Source organism: Lutjanus erythropterus, chromosome 18 (assembly GCF_056507025.1).
Source record: "Lutjanus erythropterus isolate fLutEry1 chromosome 18, fLutEry1.hap2, whole genome shotgun sequence".
Lineage (NCBI taxonomy): Eukaryota > Metazoa > Chordata > Actinopteri > Lutjaniformes > Lutjanidae > Lutjanus > Lutjanus erythropterus.
The window spans coordinates 32284251-32305626 of record NC_139334.1 but is presented as its reverse complement, the minus strand read 5'-3'; the positions used below and the strand labels follow the sequence as shown (position 1 = coordinate 32305626).

The following is a 21376-nucleotide window of genomic DNA, read 5'->3' as shown; positions in this document are numbered from 1 at the left end:
TGTTATTATTGGTCAGTCTGATGGATTGTCAGGCATTAGGGTTTGCTTTTTATGGACGATTGTGCTGCAAGGTGAAGCACTTTTAAGTGTACTGACAAAGGTACAGTAAATGTTTCTTTTTTATTTAAAGTAATACATCACATTTTTAACATTTAACACAGTATGCACAAAACACAAGGGCAACCTGACATCACTAAAAGACTAGCAAAAGACTAGCCAGTGCTGATAATCTGAAAATGCCAGATCAATTAATTGGTCTGACACTAACCCGAATCCATTCAAATCCTTCGAATCAAACCCTCATATTTCAGAAAAACAGATCCTCAACTCTGTGACTCAGATGTAACAACATGAGAATCACAACCTGGACTATTATCTACAGCTAATACAATCAGCCAGTGACAACTCTGATCATTCCCACCAGTGAACGCAGCAGTCACTTCTGGGTAAAAATGAAGCTGTTTTGTAGAGCCTGATATTCACCTGATATGGGCCTATCACAGATATATTTGTGTATATGTTTATTGATACGCACCCATATAAAAACTTTTTTTTAACAGAACATGATGCAGAATACGATGCTGAGTGTGTTTAAATTTTCGCACAGTGGGGAACATTTATGAGGACAAGAGGAGCTCCCTGCAGGTGTAAATGCTGAGAAGGTGCTTTTTTTTTATAACCTGCTCCTAATTAACTGTCAGTATTAAAATGTTAAGCAATTGACTGATACTGAACAGTACTAATCTGTATTTTGCTCTTTATTTTGTTTTTATTTATTTGTTATTTCCTGTGTTTCTTTCTACACTTTGTTTGCATATGTATATGTTGAATTATTTAACACGTTAAACAAAATATAGTGTTCTGTAGTTTAGAGCTGCAGCAATTAATTGAATAATTGATTATTAAATTAATCTGCAACTATTTTGTTGACCAATTAATCAGTTTGAGCAATTTTTCAGAAAAAAAGTTCAAAATTCTCTGATTTCAGTTTCTTAAATATGAATATTTTCTGATTTCTTTGCTCCTCTCTGACTGAATACTGAAATACTGAAACTGAATATTTTTGGGCTGTGGGTAAAACAAGACATTTGAGGACGTCATCTTGGGCTCTGGGAAAGACTTTGACATTTTTCACCATTTTCTGACATATTATGGACAAAACAACGAATCAAATACCGAGAAAATAATCAGCACATTTATTGATGATGAAAATAATAATTAATTGCAGCCCTACTTTGTTTAAGAAAACAGCCTTCTGAGTACCTTTCCATAGTCATAGTCAGCCAGCTCAAAAATTCTCCTTATCTGCCATCATACTAGTAATGAGTGAATTTCTTCCTTTTAAAATCACTGTTGGTATTGATCTTAAAAATCCCATATCGGTTGGACTTTGTGCTGAGTGTGAGATGTCACCCATACCAAATGTTAGCTGCATCAGGCAGTTGTAGTTTTCATTGGCTCATAAATCTTTATTGAGAGATTCATTTGCTCAATTGTGCCTAAATAATTTTTCATGTCCACTCTGTAATCGTCAGTCACATAATGCAAGAAAAATGCTTGCAGCCCTGGACATAGTGCAGGTCACCACACTACCAGCTCAGAGTGAATCATGAACATTTCTTCGTGGCATAATGAACAACAGCAGAACAGTGCAGGTTTTTTTTATAGGTGGCGGTGCTGCGCAGCTCTGTGTTTTCCTGTGGCTATTTCAAATCTGGGCTGTGTCACTCCTCAACCTTGGTGTTCTATAGGTGCTGGGGATGAGAGATGGTGTTAACACCTCTAAAGGCGTAAATCACCTCTCCCCCTCTCCCTGCCTCCGACACCCCCCTTCCCACCACCCTCTTCGTCTCCCTCACTGCAATGTTGTTCTCTTCACTCGCTATCTGTGCTGAGAGGTGATTGGACTCTTCCCAGTCTGATAATGGGCCACATATACACACTCACAGACACGCACACACACACCTTTTTACAGCCACAGAGCAGAGAGAGAGAGAAAGAGAGAGAAGGAGACTCATCAAGTAATTAAGGCCCTGGCTCTCCCTTGGAAATTAAAGGAATGGCCCTTTGCTCTCCTCTCCCTCTCTCTGTCTCTCTGTCTCTCTGTCTTCCTCTTCCTGCTGGGCTGATTGCTGTCTGGCTTCCCTCCTCACCTGAGTATTTCACTCTCTCTCCCAGGCAGCCAACCCATAGTGCATTGTGCTGGTGATTACCCCACTGTGGGTAATTGCGGCGGCGGTTCGCTCAATGTTATTTCCCCCACTCTCTGCCCTTACAGAGGAGGAGGCACCTCCCTCCAGACGTAAGGGTGGGGGGTGCACTTCTAGCTGTTTGTGTGTGCGTGTGTCTTATTGGGAGGGGGAAGCTAATAATGACTGCACTGCATGTGTTCCTGTGTGCATTGCATATATTTATTTATTTATTTATTTTTACTTTCTCAAGTAGGCGTCATCTGTGAGTGTGAGTTTGTGTGTGTGAGTTTGTGTGTGTGAGTTTGTGTGTGTGTGTGTGTGTTGAGTACAGTGAGGCCCAGCAGGTCATGCATGCGGTCAGTTCCATCTCTCGTGTCCTTGAAGAGAAAAGCGAGTCAGAAAACTGCTTTTACCTCGGCTCACTCTTCCTCTTTGATAGGAGCAGGGAAGTCATAAAGAGCCAGTCCACTTCACTGTTTGACAGCTTCTTTCACCCTTGAACCTCCGTGTCTCAGACAACACCGCTGTAGCCAAAGATATTTTGTGGGAGAGATTCAGGCAGACAGGCAGTCTCATTTTTGTAGCTGCTGTAACAAGAAACACCCAAAATTAAAATATGATTATGTTGATTTTATACAAGTGGTTCTGTAATTAGCTCAGTTAGTCTGCCTACGTATCCTGGCTGGATCTTAGTCCAAAGTGTCCAATATTAATTTAATAAACAAGATATTATGAAAAATAAGACTCACATTATGCAATAAGATGTATAAATGAACCAACAGGCCTATATTGTGAAATAATTTAACACATTATTAAAGTTTGTTTTAGCCCTGCGATGAACTGGCGACTTGTCCAGGGTGTACCCTGCCTCTCGCCCAATGTCAGCCGGGATAGGCTCCAGCAGCCCCGCGACCCTTACGGACTAAGCGGTTACAGAAAATGAATGAATGAATGATAAAGTTTGTTTTTATTTCATCATTGCATCTCCCCCAACAACTCTTTTATTTCATAACTCTACTTTTCATCACCAGTGCCTGCCCCTTCAACTAACAGCCAATTAAATGCCCCCAGCCTCTTTGGAGCAGGGCTTAACAACTGCTACCACCTTTTGCCAGCTAGCTTTTGTTTGTAAGAGCAATAACAATGCCAAAAACCAACCAGCAGCCACTGCAAATAAACGCAATGCAAAGACACAGTAACTAACGTCTGCTTTGATTTAGTTAAGCAAGGCTATAATGCTACCTAACAGGGATGTTCCTATAGCAACTACATTTCCTATCACCTAAACAGAAATTGAAATTTGGTCTAGTGGAGTAGTCTAAAAGTAAGAAAACTCTCATGAGTGGTTAATAATGTCATGATAGCTAATGTTAGAAGTACTTGCACCAGCAGCCTGGTCTCCTTGCAGGTTAACAGCCACACGCCTGAATGTGGTTGCTTGCCAGTTTATTCTGATACAGTAGCAGACAACTTTATTTTCATTTTCTAGACCAAAATGCTGCCAAACTGTACAGGTTTTATGAGATGTCGTCTTTACTTTACACCTGGCTAGTTTACATCCAGACATTAACGCCCACCTAGCCCTGGCTTGTGACAAGTTAACTGACGTTGTACCTTAATAAAATATTAAAGTCTGTGTAAAGCAATAATAAGTTGCATTTGTCACACCATAGAAACATGTCAACAACCACACATCCAAATTTGTTGTTTGTGAGTCAGTTTGTGGGGCTTATGTAGTGTTAGGGGCAGTGAGGAACCCTTGGGTCCTTCTAGGCCTTCAGAGGAGGCCAAACATATCAGTATTTCAAATGTTAGATTTAAATATATTTGATTTATTTCATTTAAATATTAGGCTATTCTCCTCTAATTCTAATTAAATTTCATTTTCAATCAACTTTGCTTCAGAAAGGAAAGGGTTACTGTCCTGAAAGCAGCTAAATAGAGTTATCTAATCAGATGTTCTTTGTTGTTGTCTCTAGGCAGAGAAAGGTTGGAGCTGGCTCACTCATTGGTTCGGACTTCATCACTGGGACGGAAGGCTGTGTGTTTGTTTTTTTGATTTACAGCGGGTGAGACTAAAAATTGAGGACCAGAGCTAACTTTATTGCATCTCTTTCTCAAGGCGGACTTTGGTAGCGTAGCAGGGCGATCTGCAAAGAGTCTGTTAGAAAACAATTTTCAGAGAATTAAATCTTCTTTTTTAAACCTACTTCCAACAGTACAGCACAGTATACATAGCTATGTTGGTCGACAGAAATAATATAACTCGACGTGCTACATGTAACTACGTGTGCGGTACTGAAACAGGCAAATCAGAATGAAAAAAAGAAACTCAGAATGATTCATACAGATTATTACAGCTCTTAATATCAAACACAAACTTAATTATAACTTATCCAAACAATAGTAACAAATTAATTGGCAATTATCCACTGTTTAATACGAGCTTAAGTAAAGACAAAACATGACTTATTCTGCTGTCATCATGTTGTGTTTGCTGCCCTCCACTGGGTGTTTTGTATATGGCACCTATATTACAAACACACATCACAAGCTACCTGGCTGCCTAACGCTTATTCCAGCAATATCTTTTTTCCATTTTGCTCCATTTTCGGTGTGTCTGGCAAAGTGCTGGCTGAACTGAAGTCCCTGCTCTAATAGTCACAGTTCGCAACTGGTTAGGGGACATATGAACAACAACATATCACGAACAATTTAACGGTTGAACTCCACAATTCAGCATGACCTAGTTCTCAGTCTTTTCTAACATATATAACATGTTTCGAAGAAATCTGAATTCCCTTTAGACAGACATTAATGATTAGTTTAACCAGCTAGTATTCCTGGTGCCACCTACAACGTACACTTGGCCTCACTCACAAACACTGCATATGCACAACTTTGTGATTAAACTGTGCATCGAACATTTTGGGCACAAATCTGGGATTCTTCAATATTTCCTTACCTGAATTTGTTTGTACTCTGTGAACAAATGTAGAACTGCCTCAGACCATACGTACAAATAATGACAGCCTGGCCGCCTTAGTTGAAACGCATCTTTTAACTAAATATAAAGCATATCAAAAATTGCATTTATTAAATAGTCCTGGAAGTGTTTTTATGGTTGATATCATCTCGTTCCTTGTTGTTAGGATTTTATCATATATGTCATGATTATCTGTTTTTATGTTAAGCACTTTGTGTTTAATTTTATGAATATATCATGCCATATTATTAATGATTGTTAGCATTGGGTGAAAGTCCTTGCTGGATATTGTCACTTTTTTTATTTTTATTATCCCACTTATGGATATTTCCAATAATTGCGTTGAGTCTTTTACCTTGGGCTGACAGATCAGTTGCTCCTTGTTCTCCACCTGTTTCCTTATTTTCCTTCTGGTCTGTTATTCTTTTTAACGCATAAACTTTAATGTCAAACCATTACTTTTTCATCTGAGAAACAGTCTGTTTCTCCTGGGACACAACACAACATGCACTGCTTCAGTTATTGCAGCCCAAGGAGTTATTATTATGAGTCGCAGTGTGCTTTCTCCAGCTTCCTCCTCGGACACCGGCAGTGCAGCACTTTGTCCGCGGTACAGAGTTAATGGGGGGAGGCGGTGCTCAGCGCTGGTCAAAAGCTGCTGAATCAGAGAAATAAAATGTAATTTCTTGATTCTTTCACAGCAATTAAACTCTTAACACAAATAATCACCCCACCACATCACAGCAACATATGATTCTGCCTGAATGTGAAGTTACAGTGACTTTACCGATTTCTCTATGATATATTTCTATGCAAACATATTTCCTTATACAGAGAAAAGGGGGTGTGTCAATATGCAGATTGCAGACAGCAGGTATAGTCAGTTTAGAATGATTCTGATTCACTAACATACACACGGTGGTAAGAACAAAGTGGGCTGGTGCACACGTTTCATGAATCAGATGGTGATTTATTTTGTGTGAACAATAACAACATTTCTACACACGTTAGTGAATGAGGCCTGATGAGATTCAGTCAAGTATTAGGATCAGTAGGCAACCACTGTGCAGCATCAGGGGACTAATTCCAATTCTAAGCCAGCACCTTGGTCAGGGGTAAGAAGGGACTTGCCTGAACCCAGAACTATGCTGCCCCATAAAAAGTATTCTGAAATAAAAGTATCATTAGTAAAATTACGTGTTTTGAAATAAAAACAGATTTTTGCACAATATATTCACACGAAATCGTCTGCGGTGAAACCAACCAACAGTTACAAAACGTTTCCGGAGACTGTATTTCACATGCTTTGTGTTGTATTTTCCCTCTACTCGCAAGAGGATTTGTTGGAAAAAATCCTGCAATATTAAAGTTGTCTAGATGCAGGGTCATGGGATTTCTTCCGTGGGTTTCTTCTGTATCACTGTTTTGACAGTGTGGTCAGTGTAATGCCTCAGTGGGATTTAGAGGGTTCGGGTGGTTTAGTTTAGGGATGTAGTGGATCAGGTCTTTTTTATAAAGTGAAACCCTTTTGAATTACTAACCTCTGCTGTCTGGGCACAGAGAGGGCTCCTGGATAGACACTCTGAGCCCTCAGACCGCCACCTAGAAAAAACAAATAAATAGACAAAATGTGGGCATGAAGCGTGGCAAGTGATCTGCTCTCTGCATGGCTGGACAAATTAAGAACACTCCCACAGTATTAGGAGACATAAGAGTTTGGGTCAAAATGATGGCTTTAAGTTAGAAGTGATATGTGTACTGTTTCCTCTTATCTTACTCTGTTTGCAGTCCAGCCCAGCAGAAGCATTGATCTACACAGAACAGCGTGAGGAGGAAAAGATAAAGATGCCAGCTGGCTTTATTATCAGACCATCCCCATCTCCAGCTCTCTGGCTAATCAGAGCAGCTAACAAACAGGAACACATATTCGTTCACAGCCACACATTCATTTCGGTTCTCCTCATCAACTGATCTTGTTCTCAACATGCACTTCATTACTCCCCTTCCCTCTCCTCACCATTTGTTAGCCTGAGACGCTAGCTTTTGGACCTGTGCTTGACCTGCTGTACTTTTGGGGTTGTAAATATTTTTTTTACATACGCAAAAAGCACAGCTTGCTTTGAGGACCTTCCATAAGCGGCAGAGAAGAGACACAACAGGCTTAGAGTTGTCTTTCATTTGGCATGTTGTTCGGAAATCTACTTGCCTGAAGTCAATTTTTACTTGCCCTGTACAATTTATCTTATTTATTAGCGGTTATCAAATAAAAACAAAGACTAAAGTAATTGTCATGTTTAATCTAGGACTACAACATCTATAAAATGTCAGAAAATAGTGAGAAATGTCTGTGCAAGTTTTTCACAGTCCAAGGTGATATCCTGAAATGTCACATTTTGTTAATACAAAACCCAAAGATACAGTTTGATATGATAATTAATGAAGTAGAACTGTAGCTATCAATTGATTAATTGACTGTTAAATGATTGCTAACTATTTTGATAATCAATTAATTGTTTTGACTCATTTTTTTCTCACAAGAAAAAAAATCTAAATTCTCTTCAGCTTCTCAAATGTGAATATTATCTGGTTGCTTTACTCCTCTTTGACAATAGAGACAATAGTTTTTTTTTTTTTTTACCATTTTCCTAGTTGGGCAAGTGAGTTGCCAGATTTAGTTGCCCAACATGGCATTTTACTTGCCCCAGGCAGACGGGCAACCTTTAGTGTTGAGCCCTGCAGAATATACAGTGAGTGATACTGCTCTCACCTCAGTCTGAAATCCATCAAACACATGAAGCTATAGCCTGACAATGCCAGTTTCATCTGCAGTGTGAGGACATTTGGGCCAAGAAATCATAGCCGTTTCTTCACCTCGACTGTGTGTGCGCGCGTGTGTGTGTGTGTGTGTGTCCAAGAGGCAATGAACAAGCACTGAAAAGAACACAGGATATGGAACAGAGAGAGGGAGAGCAATAGAGAGAGAGATTTCATCTCCTCTCTGCCTGTATACGTATCTGCTAGAATGTAGGTCAGGCAGCCCCAGTCACTCTCTGAGCCTTGGAGAACAAGATTGCTCTGTGTGTGTGTGTGTGTGTGTGTGTGCATACATACACATCACATGAATAACGCATGCGTCTTTCTTGTAATATGTGCTTATTTGTGTGTGCCCCATGTCCTCATGTGCCATATGTGTGTGTGTCTATATGATGGGCTTGATTTTTTTTCTTCAGTGTGTGTAAAATGCTCGTCATAGACAGCATGTGTCATAGAAAATGTCACAGTGGACATCACAGCCCACTTTCCAACTGCGGTGTACATAACCATAGAGTAGGGTTTTCATTACACTTGTGTGTGTGTGTGTGTGTGTGTGTGCGCCAGAGCAGCCAGTCTTCCCAGGCTATTTGCAGTGTGTAGCCTGGCTTTGATAGATATAGGAGCCCAGTAAAGGGCAGGCATGGTCCCCTCTCATTCTCCAAGGAATAGACTGCAAGAAAATCACACACATACACATCTACACACACACACACACACACACACACACACACACACACACACTTGTAGGATTCTAGGCTGAGAAGAAGTCCACCAGTCCTTGGTCATATATTTTATCTTTGTAACAAAGGGGAAGAAGAATAATAGCTTGTGCACATAAATGCCTATCTATATGTGTATGATTGTGTAAGACTTGAGATTGTGTGTGCGTGCAGTCCTGCGTGTGTGCTCCCATTGCACTTGAAGGTCTCTTCTTCCTGTGCTGTGCTCTGTCCGTCACTGTCCTTGGTGCTGAAACTAGCAGGAGAGCAGCAAAACAGCATCACTGGAAAACCATACATACAATACAGACACACACACTGCCACAGTGTGCTGTATTGTTATATTGTATCTCTTGGCATTTGTCTTTTTTTTCATTCTCTCTCTCTTTCTTCCCCCCTTTTTTCTGGTATACACACACACACACACACACACACACACACATAGATATACTGGGGGAATGTGTCCTGATGAAGAGTCAGAGAGCTGTGATTTGTCATCAGCCTCCACATGAAGACCTTCATCAGAGGACAGACCCATCACTTACACTCTGATTATAATGACCAAGGGGCCAGGGATGAGTGTGTGTGTGAGTGTGTGTGTGTGTATGTGTGTGTGTGTGTGTGCGTGTGTGTTGGGGGTGTCTTGTATTTTATAGGGTAGAGGCAGGTGAAATTATGTTACAAATATGCCAGAAAATCATTCAACCTACACTCTACAGAAATTAAAATGCAATACTTTCGTTCTTGCTCACATTGTTCATGATTTGAAGCAAAAGTTCTAAAACTCTTTTGCACATAAAAGGTTTATTTATCTCAAATTTTCTTCAAAAATTGCATTAAAATCCATATTTGTGAGCACTTCTCCTTTACCAAGATAATCCATCCAGATTAGAGGTGCCCAGAGTGTTGGTTATATAGATACAGATACCAAAAAATGACAAAGTTATCTGTCTCTGTATATTCAAATAGCAGACCAGAAGTGGGCGTGGTTTATACCAGAAGTCACATTAAATCAGTCAAATGTTTTATTTTCTAACTAATATTCATTGGCAATGCAATGCCATGCATACAAATCATCAAACTTATTTAATACTGGCATATAATTAAATATTTCCACATCCTCATACTGTGCTTTTCATTTGTTCCTCTCTTTCTCTCTTTTTTTTGTTTTGGCTAAAATAAGTTTTATGACATGTCTGAAGCCCACCACCACCCTCACCTAAACTGGGGGATATTGACCCGAACTGAAAAAAAGTTGTCTAACTTTAAAGATTCAGTTTTCCACTGGAAATAGAAACTTAAAAGATATTTCAGTAGAATAATCTTGGTGCACAAATCACTGATTAAGTAGATAAGACCTTCTTTAACTATGTGAAGGCAGTCATGGAGCTGACCCTTTATGAATAATAGTGAGCAACTCGAACAGGAGAAATATCCAACACGTTTCCCAACACATCATTTGTGCTTTCCTGAATAACGTAGTCAGATTTGAGTGCAGTCCTAATGGAGGTGCTGATTAAACAGCGTAATTAAACTGCACAGGTGTGCCTTGTCACAGCGAGAGGCCACTCTAAAATGTTCAGTTTTATTCTGAAAAAAAGAAAACATTTATTAGGCACTGAACTATAGTTATTTCACATAGGGCTACAAATACTATTTTCTCCCAGGTGGGCAAAGTTAAGTCCCTTCCTACTCTGCCTCCGATTGGTGCCTTTGGTTGGTTTGATTAAGCCAATCAGAATTAGAGTGGGGCATGGCGTGACTTTGCCCTGGTGTGGAAAAAAATTGGTATCCGTAGCCTTATGTGACATAGCCATAGTTCAGTGCTTGATAAATGTCTTTTTTCAAGAGAAAACTGCACCTTTTAGAGTAGACTTTTATTGTGACCAGTTCAAGGCAGACCTGTGCACTAACACAGCTGTTTAATCTGCATCTCTGTGTGCCACACCTGTCAAGTGGATGGATTATCTTGGCAAAGGAGGAGTGCTCACTAACACGGATTAAATAAAATTTTAGACTAATAAACCTTTTGTGTGCACAGTAGAGCTGTTCGATTTTTTACTTGAACTCATGAAAAACGGGAGCAAAAATAAAATTGTGTGTGCATTCCTTCTAGCACCAGAGCTGCTATTTTATCTTAAGTCATATGTTTTTACATACACAATGTGCAACGTACCCATAAACACTCTGACTTTCTTTTACTGCCACTTTTTTTCTGAATGAAAGTGCTTTAGGAGTGCACCAGTGGCTGTAATCAAGTACAAACCAGCCTTTGACGCTGATTTCAAAAACACAAATGACAGCAGGACCGTAGTCGTAAAAATGAAAATATAGTTTGAGTGGCCCATTGTTTTTGCTATCCCCTTACAACTCACTCGCACCGCTTCCAGCTTGGCCGTGCCTTTTATTCACACTACAAAGGAAGTGGACAAAAAAAAGGTGGAAAACAGAGGTGTGTGCATGTGTGTGATGAAGGGTAAAAGAGACCCCCTGCTGGTTCAAAGTACAGTCCGCTTTTGCACGTAAACACCGTCGTTCCTTTTACATAACACCCAACAGGCACTCACTGTATGCCTATGGTTGTGTTAGTCCTGAGGGAGCAGCCATTGTTTTGATTTAAGCTGCTTTGAGATAGGTTGTGAATGACTGTTGTGTGTGTGTGTGTGTGTGTTTGTGTGTGTGTACTTGTTATGGGCCGTCTGGTAGGCTCCCTATGGGGGCCTTCATTCTTTGTGATGGTCCCTATACACCATCAGCACCTCATCTGTTCTCCCCCATACATTCTCTCAATTAGCAGCAGCGGATGGAAGGAAACAAAGACACAGGCGGCGTTTGAGTGCATCTGCCCATTCACACCTCCATCTCCTCTCCTTTCTGTCTTTATCTCTTTCCGTGTCGAAGGTTATGTTACCTTTTTTTTTGACAGAGTAGGACATCAACCCCCTTACTCGCTCCTCAGCTATCTTCCACCACCCTCCCTCCCGTCTCCTCTCCTCTCCTCCTCAAACTCAGCAAAGGATGGAGAGCTGAGGAGAGAAATCACGGAGGCAGGCACGGATCATTAGCTATATTTGTCCCCACTTCCTGCAGAAGATGATAGATCTAGCTAATTACCCCATGTTGCCAAGCCTATCGCACACGACAAGCGGCCGTCGTTATGGCGGAAATCAACGTTCGCTTGGCGTGTGCCGCATAGCTGATGCTATATGACTATTCATGAGCCTGGAGTCAAAGGAGAAGAGGAAATTTCAGATCCTGTCATGGCTGTATGTGAATGTGATTGTTCTGGAAATGATTTTAATGATGCATGTTCTCCGTCTTCTTCTTCCCTCTGCGCAGAAAATGAGTTTGGAGGAGACGTGGTGAGCCGTTCCTCTCCAGCTGAACGTCAGTAGGTCACGGTGGAAGCAGAAGTCTGGACCAAAGAGCTGTCTCAACCCCAAACCATTTCAGGTAGTGTGCTGCCTCCTGTTTGTTTTGGTTTGATCATATTCACAAGCTTGTTCTGATGTAGATTCACGTGATAAATCTGAATTGGCACCACATTCAGTATATTTTATCAATTTTTTAAACAAGCAGAAACAGAACATATGACAGCATCAACTTCAAAAGCAAATGGTGGCATGTTAATGGGTGGCTGTGGGTCAGGTGGGAGGTATATCACATGCCCCATACATAAAAGTGCCCTTGTAATGAACCTCGAATTCCTCCAAATGGTCAGACCAGCACTTTCAATAGTAGTTTGCTGCCATTGGTGCATATGTGTAAATGAGAGGAAAAATTGTAAAGCACTTTGGATAAAAGTGCAATATAAAATGCAGCCATTTGCCAATATCAAAAGCACAGTCTTCAAAGCAACCACAAAGTAAAAATTAATTTTTAAAAAACATAAAAGAGTTGTCAGTTCTACAACGTATATGGTAGGGGTGAGGAAAAATAATTAATTTTAAGTAAAACTAAGCAGGATTTCCCCAAAAAAACAATGAGTAGACCCAAAAAGATAATCCCTCTCAATCATGATCGGCGACCTGCCAGAAGTGTGTGGCAGCTTAATTGTTGATTGAGTTTTTGATTCCTCAATTAATGTAATTCAAATTCAATTTTAGTCTAAGCTTGCCAGGTGAGGTGTAAAGAAGTTTTATCACTTTTGTCAGCAGAGGGTGAAATTCATTTGTTGTATTCTACGAGTAAACAAAGCTGACACAAGGGAGCAAAAAAGACAACCTGTAGCAGTAGCAAGCCAAGGGACTCACTAAATAAACTATATAAAATGCATCATGATCATCATTTGAACATCTAATTTTATATATCAAAGAGTATTTTATTTGCCACTTTCATAAACAGTAAAGCAATTATTCTGATGAAATAAAACCCAGAAAGACTGACATGTGATGCGCCTTGTATTTGGAGTTATGACTCATGATATACAATCTATAGAAGTGTAAATTTCAACTTTTTTCCGTGGTCTAGTGTTAAAAAAAGCAAATAAAAAATCATAATATCGAAAAGCAAAACTTGTAAAATTGCAATACATGTCAAATCAGCACCAAACGCAGAGGGGGGTAAGGATGACGTTGTCAGTCATGCTCTTTGTCATACGTGACTCTGAGTTGAAATGACAACAAGAGTCTGCTTCATAAAGGTCTCAAATAAAAATCTTCCTTAGTCAGAAGGGAAAGTTTTGGTATTAATTACTAGAAGCACAGATTAAAAGTTTTCAAGGCCTGCATGTTTGGTAATATGAGATCGGGTTTTTAATGTGTTAAATATGATCATATTTTTATATTGGTCTTTTTATTGAGCAGTTTTTAAAGACTCACTGACACTTACTTCCAATAGCAATTTATTTTATTTTGCTTCCTATTCAATGAATATAGTAGCAATGTATTTTTCTAAGATCAAATTCTTTAAATAGGCAAATTAAATAGAACCATGAAAGTATGAAAGTAAACCAACTTCACATCCACATAGATTGCATAGCGATCACAAAAGTAACCAACACAAATTCCTCACATCCTGTACTGTAACAGTTCTGTGTCATCACTGGAGCAGCTGATAAATTGTCGTATTGTATTCAGATCACAGTTTTCTCACTCTAACCATTTCGGAGCCATTCACCACCGTTCACAGCCACCAAAGCCATTTTCCATACTAGTTAGGAACCACTCCCCAGATTTGACTCTCTCTTTCTGTCTCCATCACCCTCGCTCCTCGCTCTCTTTCTCACTCTGACTGTCAGCGCCCACTCAGATGCTATCTCCACAGCCCTTCACACTCATTCAGATGCACTTAGCATCGGTTTGGCACACATGTTTACTGTCACTAGATGATGCATGGCGTAAATACCTATTTGCAGTGAAATTCGATAGTGCCAGCGCAGTTTTGGTGACTCCCTGCTGCTACACTGTACAGAATACCAATTTGAGAGCGTGTGAGAGCGTGTGAGATTGTGTGTGTGTGTGTGTGTATGTGTGGTGGAGGGTGGGGCTGAGCGCCATATGCCTGAAACACATTCTCCCAAAACTTCAAGGTGAAAACAAAGGGAAACTGATAACGATGTGAATTGTTGTGACAGATGTCTGAGCACCCCCACCCCCCACCCCCACCACCAAATGATAAACACACACACACACACACACACACACACACACACACACACACACACACACACACACACACACACACACAAACTGCTTGTTCTATGTCTCAGTGCATATTACAATAATCGCTGCATTTCTTATCATGTTTCATTCCCAGTAATATCCTGATTCTTCTCTATCAAACAGCAGAAATCCTCTCCTTGTTTCTCTGTGCAATTTGTCTGTCTGATGGAATTCCTAGTGTCCTGTGTAATGATAAAAACACACTAATATGAGGCACAGCCACTTTAATTTCAAAGGGAGAGAATTTACATGTCAACTGTACAATCAGTACCAACACAAAACACAGATGGCGTTTGGACAGCTGCTTTTTCCAACATGCACGCTGAATTCTACACTCCATTCACAGCAACATAGAGCTGGGCGATACAGCTTAAAAACAATATCTCCATATTTTTATGCTATTCTGTGATATATATCTCAGTATACACAGTTTATATCTGATGACGGTATATAAAGTAGCTACAATGAGCACAACCTAAAAGACATACACATTAATGCTGCAGTAATATTAATCCAAAAACATCAGATAAAATAGTAAAACACTGACAGGAACATTTTACTGCATAGTGAGTGATGCCGCATTTACTTTTAACACTTTGAATAAATCTCACTATAATACTTACATACTTTCACCTTGGTAAAGTTTAGAATGCAGAAACGGTGTGTCTTGAGGTGTGACTGAGGTGTAGCGAGGTTTGTTGTGAAAGTGAGCTAGTTAGCTGCTTCATGTGGGGCTAAAGACAATTAAAATGGCCTAAAACCAAAGGTGTTCCAGATGCATTTTGGCACTGGAAGCCGCAGGTAGAGTAACAAGTGCAAACAGATGATTGTTCACGTTTTGTACTGTGATTTTTTTTTTTTGCTTTTTATCGCTATGGCAAAAAGTTAGTTCTGCTCTGAAGAGTACAGGAAGATGCTGTAGTAACATTGCATGAACAGGTATGTTTTGTTTCTTTTCTGTGGCAGCAAACGCACCACACAGCCTTTCAGTAACTATTATACTGCAGTCTGACGTCATCTATACACTTTATGACTGACTGATGTAAAGTAACTGTCCCTCAGCAGCCACCAAAGAAAACAATGAAAACTTGAATATGATGATATGGTCATCTTCAAACTGGAATATAACAAATTTAATCCATGTATGTATTTTCAAAAGATGCCAGTCTTCTACAAGAATTTATCTTTGTGCTGAATTAAACTTGTCGTATGGTGAGCATTTGAAATGGGATGTGGCCTTCACTTCATGCAGCCATTTCTCATCATCTCAGACCTTGTGTTTTCTGAAAGTGAATAAATTCCTCACACAATAATATATGCTGCATAATACGCCACATGGATTAAAATTCATGGATGTAAATTACAAAACATGGAAAGAACTTCTGTCCTACACATTTAGAGGCACTGAATGGTAAATAGGAATATGAAGTGCAACAGGATTTTTACCTAATTACCTACTGGCTTGTGCTCGGTTTTGAAACTGAATCCCAGTGGAGCTCATGTGTGAAATGAAATGGTGAATTACTCAAACACAAGTTCAGTGCCTCCACCTTGCTTCAATACTCCCAACATTGAGTTTGCCTAAGAAAACAATCAATGAAAAATGAATTTGTCTTTTTTAGAATGATCCTGTTAAATTGTATAAATGTAATGTGTCATTATCAGCCCAAGTGATGTTGTCGAGGGCTTCACAACTGATCTGAATAATTTCAAAATCACAACATGGCCAAGTGCAATATCTAAATCACAGAAGCTGCAGTTTTACAGCATTTTAATGAAGTACTGTAGTACTGCAGAAATGTCTTCACCTACAGTTCTTTTTCTCCAGTTGTCAGAACACGTTTACAGACGACGCATGTCACATTTTTGCGATTTAAAATTTTTTCGGTTCAAATGAGAAATGTGATGCAAAATGATCATTTCCACTCATCATGAATCATATTGTAATCGCAGTGGTCATCAAAATAATTGCACTATGTTTTTTTTCCATATTGTGCAGCCCTGCATAATAAAGCATAATGAATATTGTTTTAATTTTTATTTACTTTTTAGTTTTATAGGATTTTGTGCATGTATCATATATATTAGGGCTGCAACTAAGGATTACTTATTACTCATTGTGGATTGATCTGTTGATTATTTTCTCAACTAATCAAATTGTTGTTTGGGCTATAAAATGTCAGAAAAAAAAAGTGTTGATCAGTGTTTCCCAAAGCCCAGGATGATGTCCTCAAATTATTTATTAGTTATGTTTTTCCCTCGACCCAAAGATATTCAGTTTACTGTCATAGAGGAGTAAAGAAACCAGAAAATATTCACATATAAGTAGCCTGAAAATGAGAATTTAGACTTTTTTCGTAAAAAAAACTAACCAATTAATCAGTCAAAATAGGTAGTGATTAATTGAATAATCGCGCTCGTATATGTGTGTGTGCATGTGTGTTGGTTTGTTTTGCGTAAGAAATAAGAGATTTTTCTCAGCCTGAAAAAGAACACTTCATCCTTCACGTCATCTGAATGATTTAAAATCACTAAATTTGGAGATGCATGGTTTTCATTGGTCAGCGACACCATGAATTTTAGAGAACAATTACTTTGAATCCTTGTTAAATTGAAATATATAGGGATTGTTGTGTAGAAATAAGGGAATCTAAAATATTTTCTCTGCAGTTTGCATCATTATGTTTGTTTGCTGAACCAGCCAACCTAAACTTTGGGAGCTGGGATCAATGTGACTCTGTGGTTATTCATCTGGGCCTATAAAGCCATTGATCCCGGGTCTAATTGAGACACAGACAGAGAAGGAGTGGGCCTCTTCCTAATCCTCAATAAGCAGGCTAACCTTCATTACAGCCGTGACATTTTCCCATGGGGTGCTAAGAGAGAGAAAAATCCAGACAGAATATGAAGGGCTCTCCAACATATGGCGAGCCACAGAGGCGTGCACGCTTCCTAGGTCCAACTCTCACGAGGAGCTTTGGGGAAGGAAGCGGAGGCGACAAGACTTCCACTGCTGCTGCCGTTATTGTTGCTGTTGTTTCATTCTGCTGCTTGTTGTCAGCGCTGTGTTCAGCACCGATGCAGGCCTCGCTTAAAACCGCGACCCTCAGAGAGAGTCTGTCAGCTTCAGATAGGGACTGTTAGTATGTACAGTGCCATTTACACAAGACACTCACATATTTTAAACCACGGCTGAAATGTTTCTTTTAAAAAAAATCAAGCATTCTGCAAGCAGGTTGGGACTGTTTCTCCTGGTTGTATTAATTCATTCATTTTATTCAGACAACTCACTCCACTTCATCAAAGAGATTCTTTTCATATACCTATTTTAATTTAATGATCAATATTGTTGTCAAATAAATGAGCAGTTCTACATAAAATGTCAGAAAATGGTGAAAAATGTTTCACTGTTTTCCAAAGCCCAAGAAGACGTCCTCAAATTTTGTTCACAACGCAACAACATTTGGTTTGCTGTCATGGAGGGAAATATTTGCATTTGGGAAGCTGAAATCAGAGCATTTGAACTTCTTTTAGTAAAAAAAAATGACTCAAAACAATTTATCATTATCAAAATAGTTTGTGATTAATGGAATGGTCAATAGCTCATTAACTGATTAATCAGTGCAGCCTGAACTCACACCTAAAGGTCTGGTTCATGAATCGAACCAGTACAAGAATGATATATTGATACAACTCAAATGGTCCAGAAATTGTTAACACAAGTCATGTGATGAAAATGTTCAATTATTGGTCAAACAGTTAGTGGCTAACAACAATTTGTACCTGGATCTCGTTCTTCATGGAGCCCTGTCAAGATCTGCTCATATTAATGTTGGTGGTGGACTGCACATATGAACATCTTGTTAAATATTTTAACAATGCCGGCACATCTCACTTCATCATGAGTCCAGGTTTGTCCCCTGCCAGTCCACATTTTGGTAGCAAACATGATGCTAGTCCATAGTCACCAAAACAGGAAGACAGTACATTTTTTAGTCAATGAAATGTCACATACAGTGGTATGGCTCTGTGTTTGGTTTGAATGGAGTTCACACTGTTGCAAAGTTGAGGTTTTGAGGTTAATCAGACAGAGGTTTCTTGGTCCCCACCAGGGTTTGAGTCTGCCCAAACAAACAGCAAGGAGGTAAACGTTCCAGAGGTTTGAATGAATATGGACAAAACAAGGCTGATGTACATTTTATCCATCAGAAAAATAAATATTAATATAAATTCCCCATTATTTATTTATGGACACACAAACAGAGACAGAAAAAAGTGCCACATCAGGGTTCAAGGTTAATGTTTTTGTCACAATAAGTGTATCTGTTTGCTCAGAGTCAACTTTGACTTGCATCTTCAGAAATAAAACGTCAGAAAATAGCGAAAAATATCCATCTGTATTTTGTCAGTCTAAAATTTAAATATATAATAAAATATAATAAACAGAGAATACCCAGAAATCTCCTTGTTGGAGAGGCTGAAACCAGCATTTTCTGCCATTTTTTTGCGGGTGATTCTTATTGGTGAGCCCTGACCCTACAGAACTTTGAAAACTTTAAGTTCATGAAAAAATTCAATCGAAATCACAGAACCACCCACACTGTGTGATTTACAAGAAATATCTAGGTGTTTCAGTACATAAAGGCAGCCACAGTATCTAAAATAGAAAAAAAAAGGTAATCTAAATATCTGTTGTATTTTTGAATGTGTCACACAAATGAGCTCTTGTGTAACGAGTCAGCCACTGCATCAACGAACTTTTAGGGCAGGCTGCTATAACATCACACTATTGTTTAGACATAAACAAGTCCACACGCTGTAAGACGATCTATGTTGAAGGGACGCTATCACTCCCACTCGTTTTGTTCCAGAGAATCTTTGATAAAACATAACAATGATGAGACCGATGAGAGATGCTCAGTGAGAGGGGACTATCTCCACTTTGCTCACATGACTACTTCAGAAACATTCAAGGTTACACTCTCATGCACACACGCACACACGCACACACACACACACACACACACTTTTACAGTACTGTGTGCTCAGTCTGTGTCTGAGTGAGCGCCTGAAAGGGGAGAGGAGAGAACTGGATTGATAAGTTCTTATTTTCCTTTGTTCTTTCTTTTTTTTCCCCAAGGAAGGATTTCTTTCCCATTGCCATGGTAACCACAGTTATGCTTCATGTAAAATATATATTTATAACTATAGATAGTTTAGGTCACCCTCCCCAAAATAGTCCAGGTCGCTCCCTCTCTGCTACGCTAATAAGATTTACAAGGTATCCTCGCCTTTCATCATTTTATTTTTCTCCTGTTGAAACATTTATGGGCATTCATAAAGAAACACACCATTAGGGCTGAGGGGCTCTACAGTACAGTAAGTGTGGTGTTAATAAATCATGTTTAATAAAAAGAGACATCCAAACAGGGCCACAGCCCCCGTCATAGTCCAAACCCAGCGAGCATGAATATTTAGGGACATCTGGAAATAACAGAGCGACGTTCAGAGGCGTTCAGGCTCCTCAACAATTTATGATGTGTCGGTGAGGGGAAAGACCTGCCTTTAGAGGGGGTATGTTGGTGTGACATACATGAAAGAGAGGTGGAAGGGAGGATAATGCTTACTGTGGCATATCAAGAGCTTGAAAGGCCTGAATGCCGAGGAGGAGACAGCTTAAATGGAGCCCATACTGTTAATGTTGGATGGTGTTATGTCTGCAGTTCATCTGTAAAATTACTGAATGGTTGGTCACACATTCATGAATGAGCGCATGAATGGTTGGACAGATGGATGGGACGGATGGATGAAGAGACTGAGAAATGCTTAGACATTATGTCCATTTTAAAATGTGAATTTATCCTTAAAAACCGTATGTATGATTATTCATAAAACATTTTATCCAGTATTTTTCAGAACTAACAAAGGAGATCAGGTCAAACAAATTAATCTGTTCAGCTCTTTTGGCCAAATATGACTTTTAACAGAATTTGTATTGGTTTTATTGGGGCAGTGGTATTTTTGACAGCAAATTTTGATTTAGAAATAGTCGTAGTCTTTTGACTAAAATGGTATTTACTGTCAGTCATATTTTAGTTGACTAAATATAAGTTTTTTAGACTAAATCTACAGTAGATTTAGTCTTAACATTACACATCTTTTAAATGTTTCTAGAATTTCCAAACTCATACTCCTGGACAAATCATCTATTGACCTGCCTAACCTTAACATTAAGTATACTACATTTCTGTTCCTTTCTCCCAGCGTATGTCTAATGTTAAGGCTACAGTTAGAGTTTTTATCTGACTATGAAACAGTCCCAATTTAATACTGATGTCTGCCACCGGGTCGGATTCTTAATGAAATCAGATGAAATGAGCCAGTGTTTACATTTTCCCAGACTAATAAAACATTGAGTTGTACATTAGGCAGCCAAAAAGAAGCAGGAGGAGGTTTTCATTTAGGTAATTTTATTTTTGATGTAACTACAGCTTCAGAAGGGCCTCCAAAATCAAAATATAACACACCCTTGTAGTAGCTTTAAGGATACTACATTTCTTCAAACATGCATTCTTCTTTTTGTTACAAATTTGCTTTATAGATATGAGGGCAAATGTTAATCCATGGTTACATTTAATGGGTCAAATGTTAATATATATTATAGATCTGCCTGCACAGTTCCTATGTATTCTATGAATAGTTCCAAAACTGCAAACCATGATTTTACCAACAGTCCAAAAACAAGAAAATATCACTCCAGCCTAGTCACTTTTTTATGCCAGGGGCATCATGTTCACTGTGTGCATTGTTATGTTCTCTAAATTTACAGTTGGAATCACTGTGCCTGTTTAATTGGCCGCTCTGACACTACAGATAGAAGTGACAAGAAGCTTCTAGCCCTATGCTGTTAAGATATTAAATTTAAAAAAAAGGCACCAAAACAAGACCCCGAAAAAAGTGTAGCTTAGTGTAATGTTGCTGGGGACTTTGTATTAAGCACAA

At 39.1% G+C, this 21376-nt stretch overlaps 1 protein-coding gene across 7 annotated transcripts in view; it reads left to right on the top strand.

Annotated features, from left to right (window-relative positions):
• myt1lb (myelin transcription factor 1-like, b) overlaps positions 1-21376 on the top strand; it is a 142311-nt gene that overhangs the window by 32429 nt on the left and 88506 nt on the right. For all 7 annotated transcript variants that reach the window (XM_084742300.1, XM_084742299.1, XM_084742302.1 and 4 more), the window contains exon 2: positions 12051-12164. The gene's annotated coding sequence lies outside the window, so the exon portion shown is untranslated. The remainder of the gene's footprint in view (positions 1-12050; positions 12165-21376) is intronic.